The sequence below is a fragment of the Heptranchias perlo genome, unplaced genomic scaffold (assembly GCF_035084215.1).
Source record: "Heptranchias perlo isolate sHepPer1 unplaced genomic scaffold, sHepPer1.hap1 HAP1_SCAFFOLD_794, whole genome shotgun sequence".
Taxonomy (NCBI): Eukaryota; Metazoa; Chordata; class Chondrichthyes; order Hexanchiformes; family Hexanchidae; genus Heptranchias; species Heptranchias perlo.
In genome coordinates, this window is record NW_027139829.1 from 57,184 (window position 1) to 71,850 (window position 14,667).

Genomic DNA, 14,667 nt, shown 5'->3' on the forward strand with positions numbered 1-14,667 from the left:
TCAGGTGGGAAAGACCAAAATCTACAACAAGGGTTTAAAACAAAGCTGATTTATTTAACAGATATCCAGAATATTAAACTCCAGCCCAGTTATAGGGCTTATTAACATCAGGAGAAACAAACCCCAACTGTCAGAATGAACATGGTTCAGTCCTGGATGGGATTAACAGCAGAATCCAACTCCTGTCGTCACTTTTGAACTCCCTGGTGTCTCAGTACGTGTGATGACTGAGTGAATCCCTTCCCACACACGGAATCATAGAATCAGAGAATGCTACAGCACAGAAGGAAGCCATTCGGCCCATCGTGTCTGTGCCGGCCGAAAAAGAGCTATCCAGCTTAATCCCACTTTCCAGGGCTTGGTCCGTAGCCCTGTAGGTTACGGCACTTCAAATGCACATCCATGTACTTTTGAAATGAGTTGAGGTTTTCTGCCTCGACCACCCTTTCAGACAGTGAGTTCCAGACCCCGACCACCCTGTCCGCTTCTGTGTATCCTCGAACTTTATCACTGCTATCCGGAGGTCGAGGAGACAACCATTCGCTCCTCTATGACATAAATCGTGAATTATACCCTGACCCCGACGAGCCCAGAAACAAGAACGTGTCCTTAAATTAAAGTGTTGCAGACACATTCTGTGAGAGGTCTGTCTGTGTGATGAAATGGTGTTTTTGAACAGTCATTCTGATATCGGTTTCCTCCTCAAACCTGAACAAATACCAATTCCAAAGTGTGACTTTGTCGCTGAATTCCACAAATTAGGTAAAAATAATAAGTAACACAAGGCACTGCGGGGAGTTGAACCCAGGATCGCCTGTTTACAAGACAGATGCTTTAACCAACTAAACCACAGCACCAATTCACAGCACCTGTTCCCCACCTCGTCTCACTAATATCGATCAGTGACACGTTACTGTCTGTTCGAGGCACAGACCGTTTTATCTTTGTCTATTTCCCTTGTCCGTTTACCTGTGCATCCTGATACTGCCTGCATTTCTCGCTGTGTTTATCTTTGTGTATCCATCAGTGCGTTGATACACCGATGATTAAGTGTGCTTGTGTTTGTTACATTAAATAAATTCGGGGTTCAGACAATTCTCGCTCTGACATTGGAGAACTATTGAGCTGAACTTTACAGCGAAGTCTTGTTTATTGTGGTGCTGAAACGAAAAAACCGAAGAGGTCCAAAAAGGGAAAAGGAGAAAAAACTTGTGAAGGAAAATAACGACAACAATCAAGGTATTTACAGGTATATTAAGAGAAAAAAGGGTGACTAAGAGTAATGTGGGCCCCTTAAAGACAGATGGAGGTGATATTGTAATTGAAAATCAGGAAATGGCAGAGTTGCTAAATATTTACTTTGCATCGGTCTTCATAGAAAAGGATGAGGCGAACATAGCAGAGACAGGAGGAAAACTGTAAATAAATCAAGGGGATTCAGTGTAAATAAAATAATGGCAATGGAGAAAATAATGAGATTAAAGATTGTCAAATCTCCAGGACCTGATGTTTACCATCCCAGGGGAATAAGAGGAATAGGTAAGGAACTTGTACATGCTTACTCATGATCGATCAAAACTCTCTTGATTCAGGAATTGTTGCTTTAATTGAAACATTGTCCATGTCACTCCATTATTTCGGATGGGTCGGAGAGATAAAGTTGGAAATTCTAGGCCTATCAGTCTGACGCCTGTTGTGGGGAAGTTACCAGTATCCGTTATTGGGGAAAGAATGACTGAGCACTTGGATAAATATGGAGTAATCAGAGAGAGCCAGCATGGATTTGTAAAGGGGAAGTCAAGTCTAACAAAGCTCGATGAACTTTTTGAAGATGTAACTAACGTGCTCGATAATGGAGTGTCTCTGGGTGTGAGATGGACATTGACTTCCAAAGGCATCCAATAAGGGACCACATAAGAGACTGTCAACAAAAATTAGAGTGCGTGGAATTTAAGGCAACCTATTGAAATGGGTCGGGAGTTGGTTAGAAGGTGGGAGGCAGAGGCCCGGGATAATAAGGGATGTACTCAAATTGGCCGGATGTGATTAGTTCTGGGGCATCAGCTTTTTCCGATATGTATAAATGAGGGAGATGAAGGAATAGAGAGCCGAACACTCACGTTTGTCGCTGACATCGAGTTAGGAGGCGCAGTGAGTAGTGTAGATGGGAGCATAAAGTTACAAAGGGAAATTGATAGATTCAGTGAGTTGGTAAAACTGTGTCAGATGGAGCTTACATAGAATTACATCGAATGTACATCACAGAAACAGGCAATTCGGCCCAACCAGACTATACCGGTGTTTATGCTGCAGACGAGCCTCCTCCAACCCCTCTTCATCTAACCCTATGAGCAAACTCTAATATTCCCTTCTCCTCGATGTGCTTATCCAGCTTCCCCGTAAATGCATCCATTCTATTCGCCTTAACTACTCCTTGTGGTGGTGAGTTGAACATTCTAACGCCTCTCTGGGGAAGTCTGTTTCTCTTGAATGCCAGATTGGATACATTAGTGACTGGATTATATTCATGGCCCCAATGTTTTGGAGTCCCCACTCCCACAAGTGCAAACACCTTGTCTATGCCTAACCTATAAAGCCCTCACATAATCTTAAAGCCCGATATCAGGTCACCCTCAGCCTCCTCTTTTCTATACAGAAGAGCCCCAGCCTGTTCAAACTTTCAATATGGGGAAGTATAAGGTCATCCACTTTGGACGGAAGCAATATTGATCAGAGTATTTTCTAAATGGTGAGAAGCTCGGAACTATGGAGGAGCAGAGAGATTTAGGGATCGAAATACAGAAATCACTAAAAGCCAGTGGACTGCGAAAAAATAATTTGAAAGTCTAATGTGATGTTGGCCTTTATCTCAAGGGAGCTGGAATTCAAAGACATGGAAATATGTTCCAGATAGAAAGCTCTGGTGAGACCCCATTTAAAGTGTTGCATTCAGTTCTGGGCACACCCCTCAGGAAAGACATATTGGCCGTGGAGGGGATGCAGCGCAGTTTCACCAGAATGATGCCGGGGCGAAAATGGTTACATTATGAGGGCAAGTTGCGTGGACAAGGTTTGTATTTCCTCGTGTATCGAGGATTAAGTGGTGATGTAATTCAGGTGTTGAAGGTGATTCAATGATCCAATGGTGGGTGTGTGAGTTGGTGCTGAATCGGTCCCCTTCAGTGAAGAGAGGGTCAGCGGGCGCCTGACAGACACGGCTCGGAACGGGACTCGCTTCTCTCCGGCGGCAGCGGCTGGTTTAGAGAGATCTCTCTGTCTGCTGCTGTTACTCCGCCTCCCGCACTCTGGGAGAACCGCGGAGCTCGGTCCTCATTTTTCTCTTATGGATCCGGCTCCATCCGTTTACTGTTGACGGGAGTGCGTCTGATACCAAGTCAGTCAGAAGCGGGTGCAAATCACAACATAGGCACAGGCCCAAGGACTGGGGACTGGTTTGATATTGGGTCCTTTTTAAGGGACCGGCTGTAGAATGTTTGTATAATAATAATGATCAGAATTAACTTTGAAACAATGAATTTTTTTTCAGTTATTTCCCATTTCCACCCTCACCAGTTTTATACAGTAACAGGTAACAATGTTTGAGGGATGTGATGTCCAGTGTTGGTGGAATCAGTGTAATTTAACTTGATACATTGAAGAATCTCTTGTCTATCCCAGGCTCTTACCTCAGGTTTAGACCCTCACCTGGTTTAAAATCGGTCACTCACTGATATAAATAAACCAGTAACAATCCCGAAACCTCAGCGGGGATATTTGTTCTGATACTTAATGACGGTCCCAATTTCCAATGAAATTCTCGATCAGCAAATCCCAGAGGCTGTTTCGGGTTTGACAAACTGTGAAACAGATTGTTTTAAAAGCCGGAAAGAGGGAAAAACTGGTGGTTGATATGAAGTGTTATACATTATCTCTTTCTGTTTCAGATTTACAATTTCTCTTTGTGTGTTACTGACAGGAGAGGCTATAACGGAGTCCAGTGACTGGGTAACGAGCTGCACTGAGTCATTGGCCTGTGTTACAGACCGGCTCGTTGGACCTGCTCATTTCGTGAACTCGCTGGTGTCTCAGCACGTGTGATGACTGAGTGAATCCCTTCCCACACACGGAGCAGGTGAACAGTCTCTCAACCAATGGGCATGCGTTGATGTGTCAGCAGTTCATTTCTACTTTTAAAGCTCTTCTCACAGTCACTGCATTAAAAGGTCACTCAATAGTGTCAACAAGTTAATGTTTCAGAAGGTGGGATGATCGAGTGAATCTCTTCCCACACACGGAGCAGGTGAACAGTCTCTCCCCAGTGTGAGTGCGTCAATGTCTCAGCAGTTCGTTTCTGATTTTAAATCTCTTCCCACAGTCAGAACATTTAAAGGTCTCTCAGTGTGAACTCGCTGGTGTGTCAGCAGGGTCGATGACTGAGTGAATCTCTTCCCACACACTGAGCAGGTGAACGGCCTCTCCCCAGTGTGAACTCGCTGGTGTGTCAGCAGGGTCGATGACTGAGCGAATCCCTTCCCACACACTGAGCAGGTGAACGGCCTCTCCCCAGTGTGAACTCGCTGGTGTTTCAGCAGGGTGGATGACCAAGTGAATCCCTTCCCACACACTGAGCAGGTGAACGGCCTCTCCCCAGTGTGAACTCGCTGGTGTGTCAGCAGGGTCGATGACTGAGTGAATCCCTTCCCACACACTGAGCAGGGGAACGGCCTCTCCCCAGTGTGAACTCGCTGGTGTGTCAGCAGGGTCGATGACTGAGCGAATCCCTTCCCACACACGGAGCAGGTGAACGGCCTCTCCCCAGTGTGAACTCGCTGGTGTGACAGAAAGTGTGATGACAGAGCGAATCCCTTCCCACACACGGAGCAGGTGAACGGCCTCTCCCCAGTGCGAGCACGATGGTGTCGCAGCAGTTCAATTTTGCTTTTAAACCTCTTCTCACAGTCAGAACATTTAAAAGGTCTCTCATCAGTGTGAAGTAGCTGGTGTGTCAGCAGGGTGGATGATTGAGTGAATCCCTTCCCACACACGGAGCAGGTGAACGGCCTCTCCCCAGTGTGAACTCGCTGGTGTGTCAGCAGGGCGGATGACTGAGTGAATCCCTTCCCACACACGGAGCAGGTGAACGGCCTCTCCCCAGTGTGGGTCCGTTGGTGTGTCAGCAGATTCCTTTTGCATTTAAACCTCTTCTCACAGTCAGAACATTTAATAGGTCTCTCATCAGAGTGAACTCGCTGGTGTGTCAGGAGGTGGGATGACCGAATGAATCCCTTCCCACACACGGAGCAGGTGAACGGCCTCTCCCCAGTGTGACGGCGTCGATGAGTTTCCAGCTCTGAAGGGTAATTGAATCCCTTCCCACAGTCCCCACATTTCCACGGTTTCTCCGTGGTCCGGGTGTCCTTGTGTCTCTCCAGGTTGGACGATCAGTTGAAGCCTCGTCCACACACAGAACACGTGTACGGTTTCTCCCCGCTGTGAATGGTGCGATGTTTTTTCTGGCTGTGTAACTGGTTAAAGCTCTTTCCACAGTCAGTGCACTGGAACACTCTCACTCGGGTGTGTGTGTCTCGGTGCTTTTCCACTCACACTGATGTTTGAAATCTTCTCCCACAGACAGAACAGACAAACATTTCTCCTTCCACATTCAAAGGCCGATGATATTCAGGTCCTGATGAATCAAGTGACTCTGTCAGATCTTGACGTGATCTTTGGTTTGAGTTTCCCTCTGCAAATCCTCCCCTGTAAAAGGAGTTTATAAAAGTTATCAATGTAAGTACAGGATAGAAATTCAGATCAGATAACTCTACTTTCTATGGAACATTATTTCCTCTCTCATTCCTCAAAGCTGTAAATCCCCGTCCCACACACTCTCCCTCCTCCCTGTGCTGAAATCCAAAACCATCACATCATCTTTCAGTGGCCCGAAACCATGAGTGAAAGGGTGAGAGAGTGAATGTGAGAGAATGAATGTGAGAGAGTGAGTGTGAGAGAGTGTGAGTGTGAGAGAGTGTGAGTGTGAGAGAGTGAGTGTGAGAGAGTGTGAGTACAGCAGTGGGCTCGGTGTGGAGAATGAAGTGGGGCAGGTGGAGCATATTTCATTGGGGCAGCAGTGATCATAATTTCATTTGGTTTAGAATAGTTATGGAAAAGGACTGGGGACAGTCAAATATGAAAATTCTTAACTGGAGGAGGGCTAATTTCATGAGTTAAAAAGGGATCTTGTCCAGGTGGATTGGCATCAAAAATTGGCAGGCAGAACAGTAATTGAACAGTGGGAGGCCTTCAAGGAGGAGTGGGTTTGGGAACAGAGTAGACAGATTCCCACGAGGAGGAAAGAAATGGCATCCAAAGCTTGAGCTCCCTGGATGACTGAAGATATGGAGATCATCATTTCTCCTTCATTTACAGACGCTCCCTGACCGATCACCGTTTCTACATCATTTACAGACGCTCCCTGATCGATCACCATTTCTCCTTCATTTACAGACGCTCCCTGACCGATCACCATTTCTCCTTCATTGACAGACGCTCCCTGATTCGATGAGTCACGAGGTTTGACGCTGACACTGCGCATGCTCGGAGGCCGCGGGCCGTGTGTTGAGTTTCGGGTCTGATCTAAACCGGAGCCCCCGGAGTGTAGAGAGAGAGAGGAGAATGTTCACTGTTTGATATTCGGGCCCGGGGCCGCACTCGGGGTTTGTGAAGCCCCCGCCCCCTCCCCCGGGGTTTATTAACCCGCTCCCCCCGCCCATCTCTCACCTGTTGCCGACACGATCTCGGCCTCACTCCCCGCCCGCCGCGCATGCTCAGCTCACACTGCCCGGGTGATTGACGGGAGCTCCGGACCAATAGGAAGAGCGGAGAGGGGCTGGAGGACCGAGCGGGCGGTTGGTCCTCCAACCAATGGGAGTGGGTGAGGGGCGGGACTTGCGGCACCGAGTGGGCGGGGCTGAGCCCGGATCTCCCTCATTGGCTGAAACTCTGCATCAATTTTAAACCTGATTGATGTCAAACTCGAGGGAAAAACTGGACTTTAATAAAGGACAAAGAGGAGGGAATATTGGAGGGAATAACACAGTGTAGGGATAAAATGGATTAATTCAGGACAGACAGCAGGGAATATTGGAGGAAATAACACAGTGTAGGGATAAAATGGATTAATTCAGGACAGACAGCAGGGAATATTGGAGGGAATAACACAGTGTAGGGATAAAATGGATTAATTCAGGACAGACAGCAGGGATTATTGGAGGAAATAACACAGCGTAGGGATAAAATGGATTAATTCAGGACAGACAGCAGGGATTATTGGAGGGAATAACACAGTGCAGGGATAAAATGGATTAATTCAGGACAGACAGCAGGGAATATTGGAGGGAATAACACAGTGTAGGGATAAAATGGATTAATTCAGGACAGACAGCAGGGATTATTGGAGGGAATAACACAGTGTAGGGATAAAATGGATTAATTCAGGACAGACAGCAGGGATTATTGGAGGAAATAACACAGTGTAGGGATAAAATGGATTAATTCAGGACAGACAGCAGGGATTATTGGAGGGAATAACACAGTGTAGGGATAAAATGGATTAATTCAGGACAGACAGCAGGGAATATTGGAGGGAATAACACAGTGTAGGGATAAAATGGATTAATTCAGGACAGACAGCAGGGATTATTGGAGGGAATAACACAGTGTAGGGATAAAATGGATTAATTCAGGACAGACAGCAGGGAATATTGGAGGGAATAACACAGTGTAGGGATAAAATGGATTAATTCAGGACAGACAGCAGGGATTATTGGAGGAAATAACACAGTGTAGGGATAAAATGGATTAATTCAGGACAGACAGCAGGGATTATTGGAGGAAATAACACAGTGTAGGGATAAAATGGATTAATTCAGGACAGACAGCAGGGAATATTGGAGGGAATAACACAGTGTTGGGATAAAATGGATTAATTCAGGACAGACAGCAGGGAATATTGGAGGGAATAACACAGTGTAGGGATAAAATGGATTAATTCAGGACAGACAGCAGGGAATATTGGAGGGAATAACACAGTGTAGGGATAAAATGGATTAATTCAGGACAGACAGCAGGGAATATTGGAGGGAATAACACAGTGTAGGGATAAAATGGATTAATTCAGGACAGACAGCAGGGAATATTGGAGGGAATAACACAGTGTAGGGATAAAATGGATTAATTCAGGACAGACAGCAGGGAATATTGGAGGAAATAACACAGTGTAGGGATAAAATGGATTAATTCAGGACAGACAGCAGGGATTATTGGAGGAAATAACACAGTGTCGGGATAAAATGGATTAATTCAGGACAGACAGCAGGGATTATTGGAGGAAATAACACAGTGTAGGGATAAAATGGATTAATTCAGGACAGACAGCAGGGATTATTGGAGGGAATAACACAGCGGAGGGATAAAATGGATTAATTCAGGACAGACAGCAGGGATTATTGGAGGAAATAACACAGTGTCGGGATAAAATGGATTAATTCAGGACAGACAGCAGGGAATATTGGAGGAAATAATACAGTGTAGGGATAAAATGGATTAATTCAGGACAGACAGCAGGGATCATTGGAGGAAATAATACCGTGTTGGGATAAAAAGGATTAATTCCGGACAGACAGCAGGGATTATTGGAGGAAATAACACAGTGTCATGATAAAATGGATTAATTCAGGACAGACAGCAGGAATTATTGGAGGAAATAACACAGTGTAGGGATAAAATGGATTAATTCAGGACAGACGGCAGGGATTATTGGAGGAAATAACACAGTGTGGTGATAAAATGCAATGGATGTTGTGAAGATGGATTGTTAAAAAGTGTTTGATAAGATGCCGGACAGGAGGCTTGTTGATCAGATTCAAGCTCACGGTATTACAGGGAGTGGGTCAGTGTGGATGGGAAGTTGGATAAAGGGCAGAGTATTGGTTAATGGATGTTGTGAAGATGGATTGTTAAAAAGTGTTTGATAAGATGCCGGACAGGAGGCTTGTTTGTTTTTTTTTATTCGTTCACGGGATGTGGGCGTCGCTGGCGAGGCCGGCATTTATTGCCCATCCCTAATTGCCCTCGAGAAGGTGGTGGTGAGCCGCCTTCTTGAACCGCTGCAGTCCGTGTGGTGACGGTTCTCCCACAGTGCTGTTAGGAAGGGAATTCCAGGATTTTGACCCAGCGACAATGAAGGAACGGCGATATATTTCCAAGTCGGGATGGTGTGTGACTTGGAGGGGAACGTTGATCAGATTAAAGCTCACGGTATTACAGGGAGTGGGTCAGTGTGGATGGGAAGTTGGATCAAGGGCAGAGTATTGGTTAATGGATGTTTTTCAGACTGTGGGGATGTAAATAGTGGTGTCCCCCAGGGGCAGTGTTGGGACCATTGCTCTTCTCAATACAGAGCAATGACCTGGGCTTGGGTACAAGGGCATAAGATCAACATTTCCTGACAACACCAAGATGGGGAGCATTAAGAACTGTGAAGAGGAATGTTAGCAACTTCAGTGTGACATCGGAACACAAGGAACAGGAGTAGGCCATTCAGCCCCTCGAGCCTGTTCCACCATTCAGTGAGATTTGTGTCAGTGAGTATGGGTTTGCTTTATATCAGACATGATGCGGAGATGCCGGTGATGGACTGGGGTTGACAATTGTAAACAATTTTACAACACCAAGTTATAGTCCAGCAATTTTATTTTAAATTCACAAGCTTTCGGAGGCTTGTGAATTTAAAATAAAATTGCTGGACTTTATATCAGACAGGAGGAGATTGGTGTCAGTGACTGTGGGGTTGGTTTGTATCAGAGTGGAGGTGATTGTTGTCAGTGACTTGTTTCAGGAACTGGAATTAACCATTTAGCCCCTCAAGCCCACTCTGCCATTCAATTAGATCAGGACTAATCTGTGTCACAACTCCATATCCCTTTCAACCCTCACACAACACAAATCTATCAATCTCAATATTGAACATTTCAATCGAGCCCCAGCATCCACAGCCTTTCGGGGAGTTGAGCTTGAGATTTCCACCACCCTTTGTGTGAAAAATTGCCACCTTCTTTTGCTCATAAATGACCGAGCTCTAATTGTAAGATTATCAAGAAGGTGGCAGATGGAGTACAATGTGGGGAAATGTGGAAATTATTCACTTTGGTTGGAAGAATAGAAAAGCAGAATATTTTTTATAAGGTGAGAGTCTAAGAAATGTTGTTCAGAGAGATTTGGATGTCCTTGTACACGGATCACAGAAAGTTAATATGCAGGTACAGCAAACAATTAGGAAAGCAAATAATATGTTGGCCTTTATTTTAAGTGGGTTGGAGAATAAGAGTAAGGAAGTCTTGCTGCAGTTATATCGGGTTTTGGTGAGACCACACCTGGAGCACTGTGTACAGTTTTGGTCTCCTTACCTGAGGAAGGATATACTTGCCTTAGAGGGGGTGCAATGAAGGTTCACTAGATTGATTCCTGGGATGAGAGGGTTGTTGTATGAGGAGAGAATGAGCAGAATGGCCCTATATTCTCTGGAGTTTAGAAGAATGAGAGGTGATCTCATTGAAACGTGTAACATTCTTTGAGGGCTTGACAGGGTAGATGCTGAGAGGCTGTTTCCCCTGGCTGGAAAGTCTAGAACTCGGGGGCATAGTCTCGGGATAAGGGATCGGCCATTTAGGACTGAGATGAGGAAAAATTTCTTCACTCAGAGGTTTGTGAATATTTGGAATTCTCTACCTCAGAGGGCTGTGGATGCTCAGTCGTTGATTATATTCAAGAATGAGATCGAGAGATTTTGGGACACCAAGAGAATCAAGGAATCAGGCAGGAAAGTGGAGTTGAGGTAGAAGATCAGCCAGATTCTGACTGAATGGCAGAGCAGCCTCGAGGGGCCGTATGGCCCACTCCTGCTCCGATTTCTTATGCGCTCTTGTTCTGGATTCCCCCCCAGAAGAAATCATTTCTCTGTATCTCCCTTATTGAATCCCTTTATTACTTTAAACACCTCGATGAGATCACATCTCAATGTTCTAAACTCATGGGAATAAAAACCAAGTTTATGCCACCTATCCTCATAATTTAACCCTTTTAACCCCGGCATCATTCTGGTGAATCTGCACTGTACCTTTTCTAAGGCCGATTTATCTCTCCCTCGGTTCAGTGCCCAGTTCTCCAGGTGGGGTCTGACCAAGGTTCATTACAACTGAAGCATCACTTCTGTATTCCAACCCCACTCGAGATAAAGGTCAACATTCAATTAGACTTGTTGATTATTGTCAAGATTTGTAAGGAATTTGCAAAGGATTCGAGGGGATCTCAGAGTTGGGATTTTTCTTTATTCTGTCCACTCAAGGAGTTTGATAACAGACTTACTCCTTTGAATTTAGTGCTGGATTATTGGGCCGTGATGTGTTTACTTGTTTGTATTTTGTTAAATACATTTGCTGAGTGTATTTAAATTGAAGACGAGATTCCCAGGCCTGATGCTCTATTCACACATCGAAGGTGAGAGAGATGCTGTGGGACACACGATAAGTCCAGTCGCTGAAAGTGATTCACAGACTGGGTTTTGTGTTTAGTGATCCCGGGTACATTACTGATACCTTCCCTGGATCCCAAGGCTGGGAGAGGCACTCGGGAAGGTCCGGGGAGCTGGGACTTGGCCATGAGAGTAATTGAAGGTATGAGAACTGAAATAATCTACAGTGAGAAAGGAGAAAAGGCAAAATAATCGGTAATGAGGACATCAATTAGTCTCTTATCTTGAATTCATCAAGTAATTGACCCATTCTGTTTGAAACAAAGTTGATTTATTTGACATAGATCCAGAATATTGAATTTCAGCCCAGTTATAGCGGTTATTAACATCAGCAGAAACAAATCCCAACTTCCAGAATGAAGTTCTGCTGCTGAAACCCTCATCCGTGCCTTTGTTTACCTCCAGACTCGACTATTCCAATGCTCTCCAGGCCCGGCCTTCCACTTTACACCCTCCGTAAACTTGATCCCACAATCACCAGATCAATAATCAGTCCCATTATTCATTGTGTCACTGGCCCAGGCTGTGGAGAACACGGAGCAGCTCCCACTCCCACAGCACTGCGGTATGAGCAGGTACCGAGTCAGCCTCAGTCATGAGCACTGGAATCCACGAGTCCGGGTGTGTCAAAGGTGCACGGTGAACAATCACCAAAGTGAAACATTTTTGCCGCTTCCCTTCGACACCTCAGCTGGTCGAGCGACAAGACTGTCGTGGAAAATAAGACAAAGTCATCCTTCCGTCATTTGTTCAATTCCTGCTCGAAGGAGAACGCGTGATTTTGCAATAAGCAGCAATTAGTTCAAGGTCGCTCTCTTAACTTTACAGGCACCTCACAGATTAACATGTTGCCATGAAGGCACAGGACGTCTCTTTTCCTTTCTCAAACCTGAAAACTTTCTGTGTCTGCCCAAACAAGGCTGCTCTGCCTCTGCTCACCAGCAGGGAGCGCTTTTGAGCAGCAATACTTCAAAACACTCAGCTCTCGCTTTCAGGCAAAAGAAGTCTTCGATCAGCACCGGACTCCACGAGTCTGAACGTGTCAACGGGCGCACGGTGAACAATCACCAAAGACAGCACTGTTTATCACTTCCCTTCGATAGCTCAGCTGGTAGAGCGGAGGACTGTAGTGAATAAAACAAAATAAAGTCATCCTTAGGTCGCTGGTTCAATTCCGGCTCGAAGGAGTGAGTGTGATTTTGGAATAAGCAGCAATTACCTCAAGGTCACTCTCTGAACTTCACAGGCAGCTCACAGATTAACATGTTGCCACTCAGGCACAGGACACCTCTTTTCCTTTCCAAAACCTCAAAGCTTTCTGTGTCTGCCCGAGCACGGCTGTTTCACTCGAGCATTTCCCTCTGCTCACCAGCAGGGAGTGCCTTTGAGCAGCAACACTTCAAATCGCCTTCAATTTCAGGCAAAATGGTCTTCGATCAGTCAGTCAGTCAGGGCTCTCGCTGCTCCTCGAGCTCGGGCGGCTGTTGCTTTCCGGTGACCTCGTCTTCCTTCCGAAGGCTCGGGCTCTTCTCAGCATCGCTCATGATTACTGTGGCTTCCCGTTCTGCTGTTCCTCACTTGCTGATGCTCGATACCGCCGATTGGAGCAAAGTATTTAATATATTCAGGGAGTGGCAACCCAAGGCAAGATTTCTCTGCTGGTCTTGGAGCAGCTTGAAGGCGAGTGTGAGGCAGGAACTGTGAGGGGCGATTTACAAACAGCAAACGAGGAATTAGCTCAACTGGTGGAGCGCTCACTTGGCCTGTGAGAGGTAGCGGGATCGTTGATTATATTCTCCACTCACCGTTTGTCTTGGGGCAATTATACAGAAACAAGAGTGTTGTCAGTGAGTCCATCGCCCATGGACTTCCTAAACTTCACTGTGTGTTTGGGTACAGAGAGATCAAGGGGCAGCAAATCTTTTGATGTGCTGCAGTCAGCAAAGGTTCTTGATTTTGCGATGCAGCAAAGATGGAAAGATGAGGTGAGAGATGGAAAAAAAGCTTCGTAATCCTTGATGCCTTCTCTGAAGATTGAATTCAAGCCCTTCAGATTATGACACTGATGCACTGCTTGCTGCACTGAGAAGGCACTTACCAGGTATGGAGCCAGGCAGCACCACCAAGTAGGACAGCTTGCAAGGTATTGAAGGCCATAACATATTGCATAAAAAAATCTAAGCCAGGTAGGAATCGAACCTAATGCGTTATCCATTGCACCACTGGCCCAGATTATAACGAATTAGTAGCAGTGGGAGGCAGTGGGCATGGCGGAGGTACTAAATAAATACATTGCATCTGTCTTTCCCAAGGAAGAAGACGCTGCCAGAGTGTCACTAAAGGAAGATGTTGTAGAGATACTGGATTGGCTCAAAATTCATAAACAGGAGGTACTGGAAAGGCTGGCTGTACTTAAAGTAGATACGTCATCTGGTCCGGATGGGATGCATCCTCGGTTGCTGAGGGAAGTAACGGTGGAAATTGCAGAGGTACTGGCAAAAAACCTCCAAACATCCTTCGATATGGGGGTGATGTCAGAGGACTGGAGAATTGCAAATGTTACACCCCTGTTCAAGAAAGGGTGAAAGAAAAAATCCAGCAACTACTGACCAGTCAGTTTAACCTCGGTAGTGGAGAAAGTTCTAGCAACGATAATCCGGGACAGAATTAGCAGTCAATTGGACAAGGATTAGGGAAAGCCAGCACGGATTTGTTAAAGGCAAATCGTGTTTAATTAAATTGATACAGTTTTTTGATGAGGTAACAGAGAGTAGATGAGGGCAATGCAGTTAATGTGGTGTGTATGGACTTCGAAAAGGTGTCAGATAAAGTGCCGTATAATGGGTTTGTCATCAAGATTGAAGCCCATGGAATAAAAGGGGCAGTAGCAGCATGGATACAGAATTGGCTAAATAACAGGAAACAGAGTGTAGTGGTGAACGGTTGTTTTTCGGAATGGAGGGAGGTGTACAGTGGTGTTCCCCAGGGGTCGGTGCTGGGACCACTGCTTTCCTTGATATACATTAATGACTTGGACTTGGGGATACAGGGCACAATTTCCAAATTCTTGCTACCAAAAT

The 14,667-nt window shown here is 45.6% G+C and overlaps 1 non-coding gene and 1 pseudogene across 1 annotated transcript; one reads left to right on the forward strand and one right to left on the reverse strand.

Moving 5' to 3' along the window:
* Positions 1-13,744, reverse strand: LOC137319272 (zinc finger protein 235-like; annotated as a pseudogene).
* trnay-gua (transfer RNA tyrosine (anticodon GUA)) lies at positions 12,681-12,774 on the forward strand. The gene is made up of 2 exons: positions 12,681-12,717; positions 12,739-12,774. It is a non-coding gene; the product is annotated as a tRNA-Tyr (tRNA).
* Positions 13,745-14,667: the final 923 nt, after the last annotated feature.